Genomic DNA, 23,141 nt, shown 5'->3' with positions numbered 1-23,141 from the left:
TGATTAATGAAGAGTTCAAATACAGATGTGTTTGCTAATTATTTTTTTAAAAAGCACTTGCTATTCTTAGAGTGGGGGCTATAGTGAGTAATATCTTAGAATTCATCACATCTCAGGTTATACCCTGAAAACATGTCTCTCATGTGGACATTATTTTTAAAAATGTTCAAAAACTCTGGTTTAGTGGATGAACATTAGATTAGGAATCAAGAGAGTTAGTCTGGGACTAACACTAATGGCTTTGTGTTGTTGGATCATCACCTAACTTCTGAGACCTTCAGTTTGCTCCCAGTTTAAAATAGCAGTTCATTTTCAAACCCTTTACCTTGGAATGTTCTATTTGTTCATTTAATTAACATTTACTGAGTACTCACTTTGTGCTAGGCACTGTGAGGCACTATTAAGAAAAGGTAAGACATCGGGGGCGCCTGGGTAGTGCAGTCGTTAAGCGTCTGCCTTCGGCTCAGGGCGTGATCCCGGCGTTCCGGGATCGAATCCCACATCGGGCTCCTCCGCTATGAGCCTGCTTCTTCCTCTCCCACTCCCCCTGCTTGTGTTCCCTCTCTCGCTGGCTGTCTCTCTGTCACATAAATAAATAAAAAATCTTAAAAAAAAAAAAAGAAAAGAAAAGGTAAGACATTGGCCACAGCAACTTTTTCATGACACATCTCCAAAGGCAAGAGAAGCAAAAGATAAAATGAACTTGTGGGACTTCATCAAGATAAAAAGCTTCTGCACAGCCAAGGAAACAGTCAAAAAAACTAAGAGGCAGCCCACGGAATGGGAGAAGATATTTGCAAATGACACTACAGATAAAAGACTGGTATCCAAGATCTACAAAGAACTTCTCAAACTCAATACACAAGAAACAAATAAACAAATCATAAAATGGGCAGAAGATATGAACAGACACTTCTCCAATGAAGACATACAAATGGCTAACAGACACATGAAAAAAATGTTCAAAATCATTAGCCATCAGGGAAATTCAAATCAAAACCACCTTGAGATACCACCTTATGCCAGTTAGAATGGCAAAAATTGACAAGATAAGAAACAACAAATGTTGGAGAGGATGTGGAGAAAGGGGATCCCTCCTACATTGTTGGTGGGAATGCAAGTTGGTACAGCCACTTTGGAAAACAGTGTGGCGTCCCAAAAAAGCCAGCCACCCTATGATCCAGCCATTGCACTACTGGGTATTTACCCCAAAGATACAGACGTAGTGAAGAGAAGGGTCATATGCACCCCAGTGTTCATAGCAGCAATGTCCACAATAGCTAAGTCGTGGAAGGAGCCGAGATGCCCTTCAATAGATGACTGGATTAAGAAGATGTGGTCCACATCTACAATGGAATATTACTCAGCTATCAAAAAGAACGATTTCTCAACATTTGCTGCAACATGGACGGGACTGGAGGAGATTATGCTAAGTGAGATAAGTCAAGCAGAGAAAGACAATTATATGGTTTCTCTCATCTATGGAACATAAGAACTAGGAAGATTGGTAGGAGAAGAAAGGGATAAAGAAAGGGGGGGTAAACAGAAGGGGGAATGAAGCATGAGAGACTATGGACTCTCAGAAACAAACTGAGGGCTTCAGAGGAGGGGGGTGGGGGAATGGGATAGGCTGGTGATGGGTGTTAAGGAGGGCACGTATTGCATGGTGCACTGGGTGTTATACGCAACTAATGAATCATCGAACTTCACATAAAAAACCAGGGATGTACTGTATGGTGACTAACATAATAAAATATGATTATAAAAAAAAAGAAAAGGTAAGACAAAGAAGCCAGATGCTTTTATAAAGAGAAATGAGAAAAAAAATCATTAGAAGATAATGTTGCACATTTAATGTTACCTCTATGATTTCCCTGGTCTAGAAATGCATATCTCTTCTGATCTAGGAGTTAACTGGGGAAGATAAAACAAGAAGGAAAATGACTCCAAAGATCAGTTTATAGAGTGTGCTCTGTAAGAGAGCATGTTAGACATGTGACAGAGGAGTTCCAGCCTATATAACTGCAACCTACCTTTGGACAATGAGATTTCTTCACATTGTGGTAAAAAAGTATATTTATTTCTCTAAGAGAAGTAGAAGGGAAAGGTATATAACCCTTGGGACTATATAAAGAACTTGGTAGATATTGGGTATATAAATCTCTTTATTGTATTGAAGATTATAATGGATACTTCTTATATTTCAGGTTTTCCTAAAGAGCAAACCTATAGTATGAGACATTTTGTTAAGAAGTATTTTAATGTAATACAAGAACATGAATGTGATATAAATCAACTTCATGCCCCTGTTTTCAAGACTTGTCTTTCAGCTTCTGAGTTACATTCTTCAGTACATTTTCTGAACTTCCTTTTATAACTACAGTACCTTCAAACTTGAACCTAAATTATCTAATAGCCTTTTGTGTAATGTACAGACATGAAACCTCTGACTTTTGAAAAGTTTTTTAGGTTAGGGGTGTCTATGCTCCTTTGGCTTGAATTTATTATCCTATTCTCCCCTGTTTACCTCCACACACATGTATGTTTTCTCTTTTTGACAGTATATTGTCTGGGGCTGCTTGTATTTGAGTACTGGAACTGTTTGCAAAGTTATAAAAAAAAAATAAACTAACGTTCCATTCCATTCCATTCATATAACTTTATAATCTTTACTTGGCAGATGTACCGTTTAGGGGCAACCATAGCTCAAGTGTACTTAGTTATGCCCTAACTATACATTGTGTTTTGAAAAGACCTTGCCGATCGGTCAGGATGCTTGGTTGCAACAGACAGAAATTCAACTCAAACTAACTCAAACAAAAAGAGAATTTATTAGGCTCTTTTACCTAGAAAGTCCCAGTGTGGAAGTGGCCTTAGCACAGCTGAATCCAGGGACTCAACAGACTTCTAGGCTCTCTTGACTTCTGTCACTCACTTCGGTATTCCTCAGGGTATTGACATCATTCTCTAGCAGATTCTCTGTATGTGATAATCAGTGATGGCCACTGACACTGGCACCTCCAGACTCCTCTGGTCTTCTATAAGTCAAGGTTAGAGGAAGAGAGACTCTTTGGGGTCCATATACTGCCTCTCATCAGGGGACTCTGATTGGTTTTGCTTGGGTCATATGTTTATCTCCATGTACTAATCTGTGACGAGCAGAAGGTATAAAGATTGACTAGCCCAGGAGCTGTCCCAGCTCCTGAAGTTAGGTCAGAGTAAGGCCTCCTGATTGACAAATTCTCCAGAGCCACATGGAGTGAAAGAGGAGCAGGATCCTAGTGGATGCCAGGAAGACACAAACAACAGATGTCCACTACATTTGGTAAGGTGTTACTAAACACTTTTAAGTGCAAGGAACACTGGCTTTCATTTGCCACAAAACCCCAAAGCTGCTACTAATCATGTTGCAATATGTACTTATCTTTGAAACCATCCCAAATATTCTAGAGATCTGTTTAACTCAAGAGAGAACTTGATCTTACTTACAGATACCTTTTTACTGAATTGACATTCAGTGTCAATTCTTAAAATTAATTTTCAAACCTTATCAAATTTTTATAAATATTCTCATTGTGATTACTTGGACAAACTATGTTTATTTCACAATAAAAATCACAGGCATTTTACTTGAGAGAGATTATTTAAAAGGTAATTCTTCTTAGGTAATTTGGGTGTGTTGGTGGTGTTTGGTTACTTAGAGTTAAAAAAATTTTTTTGGATGGAATTTATTTCAAATCCTTACTTAAAGACTAGAAAAGAGTTTTTAAGTGACCACAGTTATAACCTTCCAGTAAGCCACATTTCCTTTCCTCTTATTTCTCAGATCTTGACACTGATAAGCTTTCTGATAGGGGAAAATTCCAAAACACACATGAAGGAGAGAATTACATTGAGGTGTTTTAAATAGCTAGTCCAAATACAGTAGTCGTTTTTTTTCTTTTTCATACTCACAAATTAGGACAGCTCCAGCTTTTAAAATAGAGTAAGAAGAAGGGGTGGCACACATACAGAGCAAACCAACATCTAAATATAGCATATTAGAATTCTTTGCATATCAAAGATGAGTTATAAAATGTAAGTTGATTTGGGTTTTAGAAAATGTTCTGGATGTTAGCCGTGTTGCCATGCTCTAGAGCTTTATGGGGTCTGCATCATAGGATGAAAGAATATTACCAAAAGGCCCTGCCTTATTGTTACATTAAACCTTTTCAGACTATGTCTGGTGTAGATATATTATATACAGAATTTCTATGTATATGCTTAATTTTAGCAAGAGCATATCTTGTTCTTGCAATCTACTGCTCATAAAATTAGAAGCATTATGTGAATGACTTGTTCCTAGGAAATACACACTGAAATATTTAGTGGTAAAAGGCATAATGTCTCCCACTTATTCTCAAATGGTTTAGAACAACAGTAATAATCACATGACGTTCTATTATACAAATGTTTCATTATTTATTCAGTCAGTCCTATCTTGTGATTATATGTGGAGGGAGAGGAGAAAACTGGGTAACTTCAACCCAGGTAATTGGGTTTTCTTTAAGTAGTTTTATTATTTGGCCTGAAATGCTATACATTCCGAAGTTTTAGACCATGTTCCAAAGTCAATATACATGCCATTAGACTTAATAATTGAGTTGACTATGCATTTAAAATATTACTTCAAAGGATTTCTGGTAAAATGTGGGAATGGAGTTATGAGTAGATGAGAGATTCAACACCATTTTAGCAGATAGAAAGCAAAGACTAAGATACTAGAACATGAGTCTCCAGTTTGAAAGGGCCCACTGAGTGCCTAGCATTATGCCTAACACGGTGAATGAAAAGGGACACTTGTAAAGCAAATCTTCATAAAATTTCAGCACTGTTGGATTAAAGAGGAAATGCTGGGAAACCATGTCACATGCAATAGCTAATAGAATGGCATAATACATCTCAGCAGAAATTTTGGAAAGTAGAAGACAATAAAGTAATGCCACTAAGATTCTGAGAAAAACTGCCTTTCAACCTAGAATTCTATATTCAGCCAATCAATCAATTGTGAGGATAGAAGAGAGAAAGTTTTGATAAACAAAGTTTTGAAAAATTACCTCCTTGGAGTCTTTTCTTAGGAGGTGACTGGAAGATCTAGTCCAAGAAATTGAGGGTGCAACCCACGAAAGACAAAAAAGTCCCAAGGCCCAAGAAACAGGGTATCCAACTTAGGCGATTGGCAAAGGAAGTTTCAGCTTTGCATTGAGCCTAGGAAGCTACCAGCTGCAGACTGTAGCAAGAGGATGCAAGTTCCATAATGGAAACTGGGGGAAGAAATGAAATGGATGGATTATTTGATTATACTAAACTGCTCAGCAGTTAATTTTGATGGGTCTGTGATCAATATGATGGAGCATTTGGGAAAAAAATATCAAAATTTCTAATATTGATAATTTAAGGAATTCAGGTATAATATATTATTTAGAAACATGGAAGTTAAATAACTAGAAGAAATAGTTAAAGGGATAAAAGTGGTTATTCATGGGGAAGAATGCAGCTAGATCTGATGAAGTTGATTATCAGCTTTTTTTTTTTTAAAGATTTTATTTATTTATTTGACAGAGATAGAGACAGCCAGCGAGAGAGGGAATACAAGCAGGGGGAGTGGGAGAGGAAGAAGCAGGCTCATAGCGGAGGAGCCTGATGTGGGGCTCGATCCCGGAATGCCAGGATCACGCCCTGAGCCGAAGGCAGACGCTTTAACCGGTGTGCCACCCAGGCGCCCTGATTATCAGCTTTTTAGTACTATTTGATCATATTATCAAGTATATCAGTTATGTTGATTAAAAATAAGAATCAAGTGGAAATAAAAGTAGTTCGTACTAAAATAAGCCATGTGAAGGTGTTAATAATAGAGGAAACTGGGTGTATGGCATACGGGAACTCTTCTTCACAATTTTTCTGTAAATCTAAAACTGTTATTCCAAAAGATAAAGTCTTAAAAATTGAACCGCAGAAACATGAAAGATGAAAGAAAGAAAGGAGTACACTATAATGCATAATATATCATATATTAAGTGTAGTACAATAAAATTAATGAACATCAAAATATATAAAAATAAAATTTATTTCATTACTGATTTTCAAAAAATTATGAAAAATAAAATTTTGCATTATTGTTAATAAATCTTGTCTATACATATTTGTCTTACATTTTGAATTATTCAGTATTACCAGACACTTTATTCTTTTTCATGGAAACTTTTGATTTTTTATATAGTGAATAAATATCCTTGTTTAAGATTAGGTGGGTAACATGTTTCAGTGGACTAATTAGTTTTAGATTATGATTATTCAAGTTAACCTCTTCATCCCCACTTAGGCATCCCAAACCAGTGAAAGCAGACAGATTAGAAGTTGTGCAGGACTAGTTGGGGTTCATGTAATGAATGAGTATATCTGGCTAGGCCACTTCTTCAAAATGATGCACTATCTATTTTCGGGCATTATTGTTCCCCTTTTCCTCTCCATCAGTTTGGCTAAATGGTAGTTCAGTTTCATAGGGATTAAGTGATTTATCTGTTGATCTAGTGGTAGACTGAGACTTAGAAATCAAACCCTCTATTGCCAGGGGTAGGGGTATAACTTTATCCTGGGACACCAAAGATATTGGTATCTCCTGTTGGCGTCATCATAATAGGCACTAGACTTGAAAGTGTAAACTCCAGGTTCGTGAGATTGACCCTGAAGCAAAACCATGTTGGTCATATTATGCTTGGACTAGGGTCAGTAGCATGTTTTAGGGCAGTTTTACTTATTTCCTTATCCCTTTCTATACTTTTAAAATCTCTTTTTATATTCCAAGAACCAGACATTGTAGGAAACTCCTCTCGTACCTTGTTTTCTCTCAGTAGATTGAGCAAATGAAAATGACAGCCCTGCAATAGCTAAATATCTAAGCTAAAACATATTTTAAAAGCTCTAATTGGTATAATAACCTGTAATTTTCTTTTCTTTTTTGACATCACCCATTTTGTATCTTGCATTTCCAGTTTCCCTCAATCACATAATTATCTGATATTCTTGTGGATTTTAAGAGGTGGTTTTGGTGTCATATTCTTCAATTAATTGACCATTTGCTTGCATTAAATGTAATCTTTTGTGCTTTGACTTCCTGCCTATGGGACATTTGAGTTTAGTAGAACCTTTGGAGGCTTTTTTCCTGATTTGTTGACTTTAATACTAGTTCCTGGTCCAAGTGAGAAACGTTGGAGGCAGTACAGAGAATATTTGTCTGTGTACTTGCAGATTAAGCTTCCCAAAGAGTAATACTATTTCTGGGTGCAAGATTGGATTGACTACCTTGGTTCTGTTTATTTTCATTGTGTGAATAATGGCTAGATAAACTTATTTTCTTTGGCCATTCCGTTGACTTTGGAACTTGGTTATAGCTCTTTTGTGGACTGTTGGAGACTGAATGTTTGTGACCTGTCAAGATTCTTTTGTTGAAGCACTACTCCCACCAATGTGATAGTATTTGAAGGTAGGGCTTTTGGGAGATATTTAGGTTTAGATGAGGTTGTAAGTGTGGTACTCCCACGATGGAAGTAATACCCTTATAAAAGGAGGAAAAGACATGAGAGCTCTCTCTCTCTCTCCATGAGCACACAGTAAAGAAAGGCCATGTGGGCACACTTCTAAGCCAGGGAGAGCACTCACCAAGAATCATTTCTGCTGTCACCTTGATCTTGGATTTCCCAGTTTCCAGAACTGTGAGAAATAAATATCTGTTGTTTAAGGCACAGATCGGTTTATGGCATTTTGTTGTAGCGCAGCCTGGCTGTCTAAGACATAGCCCTTTCCAGTTTTTGGATTCAATGTAAATAGAATAGGGCAATTAAACTTAACCAGTATTGAGCATTTGGAGGTGATATTAATTCTACTTCCTTTAGACCTAATAACACCCATTTATTTCTCCTGGCACCATACTTTAAAATCAAATATAAAAATAGATATTTTTTGGAGACAATATCTTTTTGTTTGTAAGCATTTTAGTTATCCTTTCATTTGGCCATGTCCAGCATTTTTTTTTTTTTGTCAGCAATCTAGATGAATACAGTAATGTAAATATCTTATTTTTCCTTTCTATGGTGTCCATCCCCCTACAACCTGATTATAGTGCCTTGTTTTCCCTGGGAAATCACCTTTCCCCATTTTCACTCGCCAGTCCATGCAATTGAAGGGAGGTTTACTTCATCCATGGCTCCAGGAGTGAATGTGATATTCAGATGAGGACAATCAGAGAACTATATCTCCTGACTACAGTGATTGGTTCTGAGATGGACATATGAGTCATTTCAGGCCAATGAGAGATAGGCTTAAGTCTTTTGCTGAAACATTGGGACAAAGCTGGAGTCCATAAAGAGGAAAATGATGCTGAGAGAGGAAGAGTACTCAGGTGGTATTATTTGATTACCTGGATTCTGTTGTATCTGAATCTACCCTGGACTTTTTGATTGTAAAGCCAATACATTTCCTCTTTGGCTTAGTCAGTTTTAATTGAATCTTTACTTATTATAACCAAAAGAGTGCTAAAAAATGTGATTACCAAATTCATAGACAATAAGAAGCATGAAGAGATAGAGAATATATTAGAATATATTACAGAGTGAAAATCCAGAAAGATTTTAGCTAAAAAGAAGAGCATCAACTAATAAGATACAATGTAGTAGGGGTGCCTGGGTGGCTCAGCCATTAAGCGTCTGCCTTCAGCTCAGGGCGTGATCCCAGGATCCTGGGATCAAGCCCGGCATCGGGCTCCCTGGTCCTCTTCCTCTCCCACTCCCCCTGCTCGTGTTCCCTCTCTCACTGGCTCTCTCTCTCTCTGTCAAATAAATAAATAAAATCTTAAAAAAAAAAGATACAATGTAGTAGTGATAAATGTGAAGTCCAATATTTGCTCCAGATCATTAGCTGAGCAAAGTGAGGGTGAAGCTGACATGGATAAATATGAAAAAGATTAAGTCATTTTAGAGAATTGTCAGCTCAATCACAATTATTAATGTGAGAAAACTATAAAAAATATCTGTGTTCTGTTCCATTATTCACCTATCGTTTTACCCATGCCACACTGTACCATATTGTCTTAATGACTATAGCTATACTGTAAGTCTCAAAAATTAGGTAATGTGACTCTGCCAACTTTGTTCTTCTAGACTGTTGGCTATTCTATGTCCTTTGCATTTCCATGTAAATAAAATATTGTGAGTTTCCCCAAATTAAAAGGAATTAGTTAAGAGTTGCGTAATTTTTCAAGCTAGTAGGACTAGTGAATTATAAATCGTTTTTAATGCCATTGTCACTTGAACTGGAAAAAAAAATAGTACTCATTATACTTTAACAGTCCTTTGGGAAAATATGTATTGAATTATGCCAGGTCTTCAGAAATACATAGTTAAGATGCAAATGCCCTGTATTTTTATCTTTATAAACATAGTACATTTATGGGGAAATACGTAAGAAACTACTAACAGTATTTTACTCTGGGGGGCAGGTGGATCAGGTGTCTGGTAAAAGACAGAGATTTATTTTTTTGTATACACTTGAAATCCTTTAAGTTAAAAAAATCTAATAAAATTTTTCAAAATAAAAAATGTAATATACAGTTTTATTATTCATGTATGTTTGAGAGCTATCTCTAAATCATAATTCCTTTGTATGCATGAAATCTGTTCTGATTTATGATTGTGGGTGCTATTTGTAGTTAATGTTACTGCGGTTTTCCCTCTTTATTTCCTGGCTCAGCCCGTCACCTGGACTGTAAGGAACTTCAATCAATCTAGTAGGTCCTGCATTTAACAAATTCTTCGATGTACCACTTAAGATTTTTATAATTGTTCTTTACCCCAAATAAATAGTAGTTATATTTTAGGGCTTACAGCTCTTTTTTAGTGCTTCTTGTTTTTGCTCAACTTTTTTTTTTTTATGTGCTTGCTCAACTTAACTTACAGTTTCTTGTATATCCTAACTGTACTTAATTTTTCTAGGTCTCAATTGCCTAATCTGTAAAATGTGTTGGTTAAAGTGTGGTCCAAAGTCTCTTCTGGGCCTGTGAGTTCATAAGTTTGTCTTCCATTTCATTTAATTTGATTCCATTAATGATCCAGATGGACAGTGATGACATAATTGTCAAGACAAGACATGACATTCATAGAGTATTCAAACTTCAGGAAAGTTATGCCTGCTTTTTGCTACTCCTTAGACCTGTGATTCACAGTTCTAGTTTTAGAATATTCAGGATGTCTGTAGTTACTAACAGGTGTGATAGATTGAATCATGGGCCTCTCCCTGCATCTGCACTCCTGCCATGGCTTCGTTGTGAGCATAGGATACTTCCTCAATCCTTAACTTGCTCTGGCTAATGACATATGAACAGCAGTTGTGTCATTTTTCAGCCTAAGGCTTAAGAGGGCTTGTATGCTTCCACTAGTCATCTGTGCTTCTGTTTCTGCTGGTTCAAGGAGAATGAGAACCACGGGGAACAGACCTACAGATGTTAATGAGAAGCAGAGCCGGTTGATAGAGCCCAGCTTGGATCAGCTGAGTCTCAGCTGACCTGTAGATCTTGAAGAAGAAATAATTATTAAGTCTTGATGTTGTCTGTGACACAGCATTTTTGTGATACAACAGGTACCACTGACTTTTATAAAAATGTATTTTTAAATAGGAAACACATTCACATCATTCAAAAATAAAAATATAAAAAGGCATATAGTGAAATATTTTGCTCCATGACCTGTTTCCTGTTCACCTGGGTCCTATCCAATGTCCTACCACCACAAGGTGCCCACTTGAGGGACACCTGGGTGGCTCAGTCAGTTAAGCATCTGCCTTCGGTTCTGGTCATGATCCTGGGGTTCCTGGGATGGAGCCCCATGCCGGGCTCCCTGCTCAGCAGGGAGCCTGCTTCTCCCTCTCCCTTTGCCCGTCCCCCTGCTTGTGTTCTGCCTCTCTGACAAATAAATAAGTAAAATATTTAATTGAAAAAAAAGCACGCCCACTTGATTGATTTCTTTTGTATCCTTCTAGAGTTTCTTTATGTAAATGCGAACAGACAAGAATATATAATCTTGGCTCCCCTTTCCACCATTTTACACAGTTTTATGCTTTGCTTTTTTCATCTGCTATCTTAGATATATTTGTGTATCAGTATATAGAAAGCTTCTTTATTCCTTTCTACAGCTGTGTTGTATACCATAGTAAAAGAGAATACAGTCTCTTATTGATGGTCACTTGTTTTCTATCTTTTGCTGCAATATAAATATATCTGTGGGATAAATTCTCAAGAAAAGGAAGATGTATACAGATGGAATAGCTACTGTCAAAGTGTCTTTCTTAGGGGAACACATGAATTTTAATTGGTAAGAGATATGGTAATTATCTAACAGCATTTTCCTTTAATCTGCAGGACCAGTGTAATATTTCACACAGGAAGCCATCCTACTGACATTCCAGGAGGACATGAAGGATATTTTCAGAGAGCTGACACCTATATACCAGGAAGTCCCCAGCACTTTATAGGTATCAGCTTCTTAAATCCTCGCAACATCCTGTGAAGTACTGTTACTACCCTCATCTTAAGGATGAGGAGATTGATGTGGAGGGAAGCTGAGTGACTTGTCTGATTTCATTCAGCTAGAAAGCAGTGGAGCTGGGATTCTAACTTAAGTAGACTTACTCCAGGCTAAGACTGCTAAACCATAACTTCTCTAAAATTACTTTTAAAATAAAGGTATAATTAAATTAATACTAGTATAATACCCTAAAATATTTTTCCTGACATGTCCTGTTTTGATAGCTTTCATAAAAAATAATCTATAAATTGTGTGGGGGGGTGGGTTGGTGTGTATTTGACTGTACCTATGGGAGTCAGGTGAATTTCCACTTATCAACCTGAATATGTATTAAGATATATAAGAAACCATTATGAATTCAACTCACTTTTGAACTTCTGTGGTTATAACTGTTGGTTGAATTTTTAGAAGATGTGTTTTTTAAAATGGGTTTTGGAAAATATGTGTAAGTGTCTATAATTTGCTAAGCAGATAACATACCTTTGGCACAATTAAAAATGTCACCTCTAATATACATTCATTAATATTCATGTCACTCCTGTGAATTATAGGTAATAATACAGATGAGGAAACTGAAGCTTAGCGAAAGGGGTTGACTTGCTCAATATCACCCAGATATATCGTGAGGATGATGATGATAATGAGTAATATTTACTGAGTACTTACTATATACCAGGCACATTGCTAGGCCCACTTTACATGGACCCATTTAATCTTCACAACAATTCTATGAACAGTTGCTCTTACAGCTTTACAGATGATAAAGTAGGATTTAAAGAAATTTAGAAACTTTCTTAAGGCCATATAGCTAGGAAGTAATAGAGGTGGCCACTTAATCCAGGTTTGTTATTATGGTCAGTTTGATGTGTCGACTTGGGTAGACTTCAGTTCCCACTGTAACATTCAGTGAAACACTAGCCTTGGTGTTGCTGTGAAGGTATTTTGTAGATGTGATTAAAGTCCCTAATCAGATGACTTTAAGTAAAGGAGATTATCCTAGATAATCTACATGGGCCTAACTCAGTCCGTTGAAAGGCCAGAAGAGCAGAGCTGAAGCTTCCCTGAAGAAGAAATTCTGCCTGAGGACTGCAGCGTCAGCTGCCTGAGAGTTGCAGCCTGCCCTTCCTGATGTTCTGCCCTATGGATTTCAGACTTGCCTCGCCATCTCCCGTAATCACACAAGCCAGTTCTTTGTAATAAGTCTCTTAATATAAAATCTCCTACTAGTTCTCTTTCTCTGATTGAACCCTGATACATTTGTCTAAATCCACAGCTCAAGCACTTACCAGAATGCTATACTCATTCTTTGTATACAGCAAGTTAGAAATTTGAAACCAAGTCCAGAGCTCTATGCTGCATATACATCTGAACCACACATTACACTTATTCACTGCCTCAGTATAATGAGGTAATGAGCTTTTATATTTTGTACCCTCCAACTTTTGAAGGCAGACACCAGGTTTTACTTATCTTATTTTTCCTGTACTGTATATCATGCACAGAGGACGCACAACTCTGTTGTCAAAACAGTGTCTGTCACACCTATTCACAGGCATGTCATTGCCTTCTTGGTTTTGTACTCTCTCAATTTGGGGGCCATCATTATTTTTTTTCCGCCTTCTCTTTAAGTTTTCTGTTTTAATTCTTAACTTACAAGCTTTTAGGAGCTTAGAATTTTAGTCAATGATGCTGTCCCCTTTTTTATCAATTATATATACCACATCTTCTTTATCTGTTCATCCGTCAATGGACATCAGGCAGGGCTCCTTCCGTAGTTTAGCTATTGTGGACATTGCTGCTATAAACACTGGGGTGCAGGTGCCCCTTCGGGTCACTACATTTGTATCTTTGGGATAAATACCTAGTAGTGCAGTTGCTGGGTCATAGGGTAGCTCTATTTTCAACTTTTTGAGGAACCTCCATACTGTTTTCCAGAGTGGCTGCACCAGCTCGCATTCCCACAAACAGTGTAAGAGAGTTTCCCTTTCTCCACAACCTTCCCTGACTTGTTAATTCTAACCATTCTGACTGGTGTGAGGTGGTATCTCATTGTGGTTTTGGTTTGTATTTCCCTGAAGCCGAATGATGTGGAACATTTTTTCATGTGTCTGTTGGCCATTTGGATGTCTTCTTTGGAGAAATATCTGTTCATGTCTTCTGCCCATTTCTTGATTGGATTATTTGTTCTCTAGGTGTTGAGTTTGAGAAGTTCTTTATAGATTTTGGATACTAGCCCTTTATCTGATAAGTCGTTTGCAAATATCCTCTTTCATTCTGTCAGTTGTCTTTTGGTTTTGTCGACTGTTTCCTTTGCTGTGCAAAAGTTTTTTATCTTGATGAAGTCCCAATAGTTCATTTTTTACCTTTGTTTCCCTTGCCTTTGGAAGCATATCTAGCAAGAAGTTGCTGTGGCCGAGGTTGAAGAGGTTCCTGCCTGTGTTGTCTAGGAATTTGATGAATTCCTGCCTCACATTGAGGTCCTTCATCCATTTTGAGTCTATTTTTGTGTATGGTGTCAGAAAATGATCCAGTTCATTTTTCTGCATGTGGCTGTCCAATTTTCCCAACACCATTTGTTGAAGAGACTGTCTTTTTTCCATTGGATGTCCTTTCCTGCTTTGTCAAAGATTAGTTGACCATAGAGTTGAGGGTCCATTTCTGGGTTCTCTATTCTGTTCCTTTGACCTATGTGTCTGTTTTTGTGCCAGTACCATACTGTCTTGATGATCACAGCTTTGTATTAGAGCTTGAAGTCCGTAATTGTGATGCTACCAGTTTTGGTTTTCTTTTTCAACATTCCTTTGGCTATTTGGGGTCTTTTCTGGTTCCATACCAATTTTACAATGATTTGTTCCAGCTCTGTGAAAAACGTTGATGGTATTTTGATAGGGATTGCATTGAATGTATAGATTGCCCTAGGTAGCCTGGACATTTTAACAATATTTGTTCTTCCAATCCATGAGCATGGAACGTTTTTCCATTTCTTTGTGTCTTCCTCAGTTTCTTTCCTGAGTGTTCTATAGTGTTCTGAGTACAGATCCTTTGCCTCTTTGGTTAGGTTTATTCCTAGATATCTTATGGTTTTTGGTGCTATTCTAAATGGAATTGACTCCTTAATTTCTCTTTCTTCTGTCTCATTGTTGTGTATAGAAATACAACTGATTTCTGTGCACTGATTTTATATCCTGCCACTTTATTGAATTGCTGTGTGAGTTCTAGCAATTTTGGGTGGAGTCTTTTGGGTTTTCCACATAGAGTATGTCATCTGCAAAGAGCGAGAGTCTGACTTCTTCTTTGCCAATTTGGATGTCTTTTATTTCTTTTTGTTTTCTGATTGCTGAGGCTAGGACTTCTAATACTATGTTGAACAGCAGTGGTGAGAGTGGACATCCCTGCCGTGTTCCTGACCCTAGGGGAAAAGCTCTCAGTTTTTCCCCATTGAGAATGATATTCACTGTGGGCTTTTCATATATGAATATTATGATATTGTTTTATGATTCGTGATTATGGCCTTTCTTGATATTGGTATGGTTTTCATAGATGGTCTTTATGATATTCACACTATGAAGAGTCTTAATCAAGAAAGGATGGTGTACTTTGTCAAATGCTTTTTCTGCATCTATTGAGAGGATCATATGGTTCTTGTCCTTTCTTTTATTTATATAGTTTATCACATTATTTGATATGCAGATGTTGAACCACTCCTGCAGCCCAGGATTAAATCCTACTTGGTCGTGATGGGAATAATTCTTTTAATGTCCGGTTGGATCCTATTGGCTAGTGTCTTGGTGAAAATTTTTGCATCCATGTTCATCAGGGATATTGGTCTCTAATTCTCCTTTTTGTTGGGGTCTTTGTCTGGTTTGGGGATCAAGGTAATGCTGGCCTCATAGAAAGAGTTTGGAAGTTTTCCTTCCATTTCTATTTTTTCAAAGAGCTTCCAAAGAATAGGTATTCATTCTTCTTTCAATGTTTGGCAGAATTCCCCTGGGAAGCCACCCAGCACTGGGCTCTTGTTTGTTGGGAGGTTTTGATTACTCCTTCAATCTCCTTGCTGGTATGGGTCTGTTCAGGTTTTCTATTTCTTCCTGTTTCAGTTTTGGTAGTTTATACATCTCTGGGAATACATCCATTTCTACCAGGTTGCCTAATTTGTTGGCATATAGTTGCTCATAATATGTTCTTACAACTGTTTGTATTTCTTCAATGTTGGTTGTGATCGCTCCTCTTTCATTCATGATTTTATTATTTGGGTCCTTTCTCTTTTCTTTTGATAAGTTTGGCCAGGGGGTTATCAATCTTATTAATTCTTTCAAAGAACCAGCTCCTAGTTCCGTTGATCTGTTCTATTGTTCTTTTGGTTTCTATTTCATTGATTTCTGTTCTAATCCTTATTATTCCTCTTCTCCTGCTGGGTTTAGGCTTTATTGGCTGTTCTTTCTCCAGCTCCTTTAGGTGTAGGGTTAGTTTGTGTATTTGAGACCTTTCTGGTTTCTTGAGAGAGGCTTGTAGTGCTATGTACTTCCCTCTTAGAACCGTGTTTGCTGCATCCCACAGATTTTGAACAGTTGTGTTTTCATTTTCATTTGTTTCCATGAATTTTTAAAATTCTTCTTTAATTTCCTGGTTGACCCATTCATTCTTTAGTAGGATGCTCTTTAGACTCCATGTATTTGAGTTCTCTCCAACTTTCCTCTTGTGATTGAGTTCCAGTTTCAAAGCATTGTGCTCTGAAAATATGCAGGGAATGATCCCAATCTTTTGGTACCAGTTGAGACCTGATTTGTGACTCGGGATGTGATCTATTCTGGAGAATGTTCCATGTGCACTCGAGAAGAATGTGTATTCTGTTGCTTTAGGACAGAATGCTCTGAATATATCTGTGAAGTCCATCTGGTCCAATGTGTCACTGAAAGCCCTTGTTTCCTTGTTGACCTTCTGCTTTGATGATCTGTTTGTTGCAATGAGGGAGATGTTAAAATGCCGTACTATGATTATATTATTATGGATGTGTTTCTTTAATTTTGTTATTAATTGGTTTATATAATTGGCTGCTCCCATGTTAGGGGCATAAATATTTACAATTATTAGATCTTCTTATTGTATAGACCATTTAATTATGATATAGTGTCCTTACTTGTCTCTTATTACAGTCTTTGGTTTAAAATCTAATTTGTCTGATATAAGGATTGCCACCCCAGCTTTCTTTTGATGTCCATTAGCATGAGAAATGATTTTCCATCCCCTCACTTTCAGTCTGGAGGTGTCTTTGGTTCTAAAATGAGTCTCTTGCAGAGAGCATATGGATAGGTCCTGCTTTTTAATCCAATCTGATACCCTGTATGTTTTGATTGGGGCATTTAGCCCATTTACATTCAGAGTAAGTATTGAAAGATATGAATTTAGTGCCATTGCATTGCCTGTAAAGTGACTGTTGCTGTATATTTGTATTTTGTTTCTTAAGTAAAGTAAGATCTCTCTTTAACATTTTCTCATCTCATGTCGATTAGGCTCAAGTACATGATACATGCCTTTCTCAGAGAATAAGAGGTCCTCCTCAGACTTTGTTATAACTTAGCATACTCCTTTCAGCTATATAACATTTGGTATTAGTATCATAAATCAATAAGTCTTTGTTTTGGGGCACCATGTATTCCTGTTGCCATTATACAGACTAAGAAAACAAGATGTAAAAATAGTAGGCCCCCTTTAAGCACTTACTTTAGTCACAATCAGAATTAAGTCTAGAACTTAAATTTTTTGACTCTGGTTAGAGATTGAGAAATTTTATTTAGATGGATCATAGAGTATGTGAGCTAAGCCACAAAATGTGGAATGTGTCTCACTTTACAAAAATTTATATTAAAGTTTATATAGGATAAATTAATTTTATATGGAAAATAAAACCACATGCATCTTATTTTGAAAAATCCTAAGGCCAATATAAAAACTAAGATAGTTATTTAAATTTACTCCAAGTGATTTAGCTGCTGGTACTGTGTTCTTTTGCTTACTTTGTCCTGTGGAAAATATAGATACCTATGTACTTAATCTCCTTGTTATTCCTTCTTCCTTCTTCTCTTCTGCAAGACTTTCATAAGGAATAATTCCCTATATTGAAGTCATGCAGAAAATATGTAAACATCCAACACACTCTTGCAAATCTGTTAAGTATAAAGTTGAGCTTATTCGACTTTTCCCAATATAGGCTACCAAGGAAAATGTGCAGAAATAGTATTTTGAGATATAAACCAGTAGAGCCTAATGTGAAATATGAAAAGAACAAAGTAGGAATCAGCCTCCTTTTGTTTACTTCCAGGTACAAATTACTTGATAAGGAGGCTTGCTTAGGTTAAATAAGCATAGATATGGTGCCATGTCAGTGGTTACTATTGTTGAACATACAATTCTGGTCTTAAAGGAATTCTACTTGTGTTATCCCTAGACAATGCAAAAGGGGCATTTGATACCTGGAAAGTAAATAAAAATGACTATTCTGCATTGCTCCCATTGTGTGTGTTTTTTTTAAGATTTTATTTATTATTTGAGAGTTTGAGAGCAAGAGTCAGTGATAGAGAGCACAAAGTGAGGAGGGGCAGAGGGAGAGGAAAGAGCAGACTCCCCCATGAGCAGGGAGCCCAATGTGAGACTTGATCCCAGGACCCTGGGATCATGACCTGAGCTAAAGGTGGACACTTAACCAACTGAGCTGCCCAGGCATCCGCTTCCATTGGTGTTAAACATATCTGTTAATCTCATGATTTGAACAAAGGGCAAGTTTGCCTTGAAACTATGGTTTCCCCAACATGACAACATTTAAGCAAGATCTGTTAAAGATCACTTTTGTAAGGAGAGCAAAAGCTCTCTAAAGGATGTCTTCCCCTAATCACTCTCCTTGGTAGGTACACACAGCTTAGAGACCTTTCTAGTCTTTATTCTAAACTCATTGTTTTTTGGTTGCCTGAGTTTGAACTCTCCTCCCCTACTTTCTAGTTACGTGATTGTGCCCAACAGTCAGTAGGGCTGTTCACCAATATTTTGGTTTCCTCTTTTTCGCACATGGTAGGCTTGTACTTCTCTTCCTTGAAATAGGTCATGGCCACATGACCTCTACGAAGGAGTCAGGGCATCAATCACCATCTTTCTCTTCCCCCTGCATGGCAGCCAGCTTCATATCTGACAACAGATGCTCCATTGGTGGAGCTGTTGTCTTAAACTACTGAGATTTTGGGGTTGTGTTATTGTAATCTCACCTATCCTTACTAACAAAGTGGCTTTGAATAAGTACATAACTCTGTTAGTTTTCTTATGTGTAATATAGGGATATTAATAGTAACTATCTTGGGGCTGGTGTGAGTACTAAATGAGATTATCCAGTTAAAGCACCTAGTACAATGTCTGGCACATGATACATCCTCAGTCAGTGTTGGCTGCTGTTGTTACCCACATTATCCAGAGTCTTGGGGGCTAAATATTATATATATATTTTAAATGTTTTATATTTAAAAAATTCCCCAAATGTACCCCCTTTATATCCAGCCTTTTTAAAAGAATTTTTTTCTTGCACATCTTTCTAAAATGTATCACATTCTTTTTACCTTAAATAGAATTCTTAAGGGCTTAGGGTCATTATTATAAATGTCAATTATTATACTATAATGCAATATAGTTCAGGAGGACACTTTGAAGTGTGCAGGGCACCTGCTCTGATGTTTCAGTGTATTTTTATAGCAGTTTTTGTTCTTTGTAACTTCTTTTCTGTTCTTAGTGTACCTTTGACAATTTTAACAAAAAAATTCATTGACCTAGTATACTGGTTTCATTCTGCTGCAAATTTTGGGAAGATGTTAACCATTTTTTTTTGTTTTTTTTTTGTTTTTTTTTTTTTAGAATTATACATAACTTAAAAGAAATTAGCCTGAAGTAAGTCACCACTTGGTAAGTATACATTGCTATAATTCCTTGTAGTAGCCTACTGATGTTTTTTCAAAGAAGAAAGAATTCTAATTATCTGTTACTACTGGAAATGTTTCCACTTCACTGTAATTGAGAAGTTAAACAGAGTCTAAATTAGATAGTATTTGTATTCCATCATTTTACCATCCATCAGAAGTATAAAGTAGATTAGCATCACTAGTATACTTCCAGTGTCAACAGATGAGCTTGGGTGCCTGTGGAGGTTCAGGGTACCTCTGATTCTTTACTTCCAAAGCCTATCTTGTGACTGTACTGGAAGATACTGCTCCCATTCCTGCCACTCTCAGAAACCAAAGTGGCAAAGACTAGTAAAGGTGGAAAAAGGGGGTAAGGCAGGAGAGCAGATTTTCCCAATGCACTCCTAATGTACAAGTGGAGATGGAAATTTGTCATTACCACTTCCAGGTGATGTCAGCTTATTGCATGGTTACTCACAATCCTACGTTCTCTACTATTATCGTTAGTGTGTGTGTGTGTGGGGGGGACACTAAAGAATTCACAAAGTTCCTGACCCTTATAATTTATCCAATATATGTATTATGGTGAGTTACCAGAGCCTATGATTTCTGAAGAACAATAAAAGACAATACCTCTGTACATATAGGGTATCTGTTTTTTCATTGGCATTGGTTTCTCCTTCCTCTGTAATAGCCTTTGGACTTTGCTTTGGCAGCAAAGCCCAGTGAAACTATAGCTAAAGATCTACTTTTTCTCAACAGATCTAGACCAATTAGATGTTATCTATTGTCTAGTGACAAAACGCCTGAAATAATTGGAATGGAATCATTGTAGTAGCAAAATCCTGAAGGGGGAAAAAAAGTCATTAGCTTCTGCTATTTAGACCCCCGGAACTGCCTGACTCCTGATCTTTTCCAAGGCTTCTGGGGCTATCTCATACCCAAAAAATCATTTTCTCCTTTTGTCCATTTCTGTTGCTTATCACTAAAAAACTACACAATAAACTTTTATGTTTTATGTTTCATAGTGAGCATTAATGTAAATAGATATTTTAAATGCTAGTTAGATTTTAAATATATTGAAAAAGAAGATACTTTTTTTAGAATAGAATTTTAATGATTTTGAGTAAAGGCAATTTCTAAAATAGGATGTTGTGTACCATTTATAGAGCGTGTGCTACTTGTCAAGTGTCATGCTAAGTGCCTGTGTGTGTGTGTACAGTTATTTTAAAATATATATGTATAAAACTTTGTCATTACAATGACTTAGTGAGTAAGCTTACTATCCCTGTTTTACATATGAAGAAACTGAAGCCTAGAATGGTTAATTTGGCAGTCACACAGCAGGAAAATGGTGGAGGTAGGGTTTATAACCAGATCTGGTTGACTTAACCACTATGATATATTGGTTCCCATATGAGAAATAATATTATTTTTTTGATTCAATTATAAGCTAGTACCTGCTTGGAAATTAGGTATATCCTCTTTTTTTTTTTACTAGGGCTCTGAGAACTTAGCAGAATGAATGTTGATAAAAATAAGCAGCAGATTTATAACACATCTCCAAAGTGGAAATGGTTGTAAATATCAGTCCTTTAGTCAACTACCATTACTGCATTTGTTTCACATTCTGTTTTCAAAAGAGAGATATTTAGGGTGCCTGGGTGGCTCAGTCAGTTAAGTCTGCCTTTCACTCAGGTCATGATTCCAGGGTCCTGGGATCGAGTCCCACATCAGGTCCCTACTCAGTGGGGAGTCTGCTTCTCCCTCTCCCTCTGCTGTGTGTGCACGCTCTCTCTCTCTGTCAAATATTAAATAAAATCTTTAAAAAGAGAGAGATTTAATTCAATTACCCTAGATAATACTAAGCTTAGTCAGAAGTTTATATTTAAAAATTTGTGATATAGATTTTAATTGAATTAGGATTTTATTGCCTATATTGTTATAATCTAGTATTTTTTCCTGTTTTTTTTAATATAAACTGATACAAACCTAGAAAGTGTATAACCTACTATAGAACAGGGAAGTGAGATTGTTCAACTAAGAATCATTACTAACTTTCATCTCATAGAATGAATGGAGAGAGCTTGGTCAATATAACTGCATGCTTTCTGAAATTTCTAAACACTCTATGATGAAAAATTAGTTGACATGATGGAACTTTTTCTACACAAAAGAATAATTTAAAAAATTATAGATGCCTCTCAGTATTTAGGATTCTAAAAGCATGCCACAAGAAACCAGCTTTATGCCTAAAGAGCCCTCTTGTTCAGTTGTTTCAAGCTAGTATTATTTACAAGTCCTTGGTTAGCATTTTCCAGTTTTCACAATTCAGAAGTTTTTAAATTTTGTGCAAAATTTTCTGGGAAATGTTTTCTGCATCTTTAAAGAATTACTGATTTTCAATTACCTTGAATGATCTAATTAAGTGTAATTATATCAATACATCCAAACCTAAACACTGTTGAAATGAAATGCCCAAGTGCCAAGATGTATGTCATATTGTCAAAGATTGTGGATTCATATAACAAAAAATCTTATTCTACCATAAATATTTATTTGTGAAAACACTGAGGCAGAATTGTGAGACCTTGCCTGTAGTACAAATACAATTACGTATTTAAAATGAGGCAAAAATAAAGGTATACAAAAGGCATCCAGTGCAGTGGTCCCCATGTGTACATAGCCAAACATGGGAGACAGCTATGTTCTGGTTTTCTCCAGGAATCCTCCCAAGTTTAAGGGTAGTTCTTAGAACTGTACTTCAACATGAATGGGTGTATCTATTCATTACTCCTCCTCTTAATACACAGTATATAATTTCATTAGGAAGGAGCAGGAATGGAATNAGGCTCTGTATCAGTCAGGGTTCTGCAGTGAAACAGAACCAATATGTATAATAACTAACTAACTAACAACTAACTAACTAAATTTGTTTTCAGGCATTTGGCTTATGAGATTGTGGGGACTGACAAGTGTCCTACAGGCTGGACACTCAGATAGTTGCTGAAGTTTCAGTCTTGAGGCAAATTCCTTCTTCTCCTGGAAACCTCAGTTTTTGCTCTTAAGGCCTTCAATTGATTGATGAGGCCCATTCACCTTATTGATGGTAATCTCCTTCACTTAAAGTCAACTGATTGTAGATATTAAGCACATTTACAAAAATACTTTCACAGCAACATCTAGATCAGTGTTTGATTAAAAAACTGGGTACTATAGCATAGCCAAGTTGACACACACACTAATCATCCCTCAGTCTCTATGTGGCAACCATGCTGGTAGAAGGAAGTCTCTGGAAAATTTTCAGACATAGCCCAACTTTTGCTTCAGGGTGGCTGGGAAAAGGAAGTAGAACAGGTGTCACCTCTTGCCCCTTCTTTCCTCAAGACATCGCCCACACTACTTCCCCAGTGATCGTGCAGTCATGGTGGTGGAGCAGAAAGGTAGCTCTGCTCTAGATAAGCTAGGAAATGATGGTTTAATGATTTCTGGGAAACTTGGGTTGAAGAGGTCAAGATGTAGATGATTTTAGGATGGCTTTTGATAAATAACTCTTGTGGGGTTAGGGTGAAGGGCTTCATTTCCTGCTGAAAAT

The 23,141-nt window shown here is 36.8% G+C and overlaps 1 long non-coding RNA gene across 1 annotated transcript in view; it reads left to right on the top strand.

The window, feature by feature from the left end:
* LOC103672201 overlaps positions 1–23,141 on the top strand; it is a 45,860-nt gene that overhangs the window by 5,784 nt on the left and 16,935 nt on the right. Inside the window, exons 3-4 of the long non-coding RNA XR_571114.2 lie at positions 11,447–11,559; positions 19,503–19,550. This is a non-coding gene — a long non-coding RNA (uncharacterized LOC103672201). The remainder of the gene's footprint in view (positions 1–11,446; positions 11,560–19,502; positions 19,551–23,141) is intronic.

This window comes from Ursus maritimus, unplaced genomic scaffold, assembly GCF_017311325.1.
Source record: "Ursus maritimus isolate PB19 unplaced genomic scaffold, ASM1731132v1 scaffold_5, whole genome shotgun sequence".
Classification (NCBI taxonomy): domain Eukaryota; kingdom Metazoa; phylum Chordata; class Mammalia; order Carnivora; family Ursidae; genus Ursus; species Ursus maritimus.
This window is presented reverse-complemented; position numbering and strand designations above follow the sequence as displayed.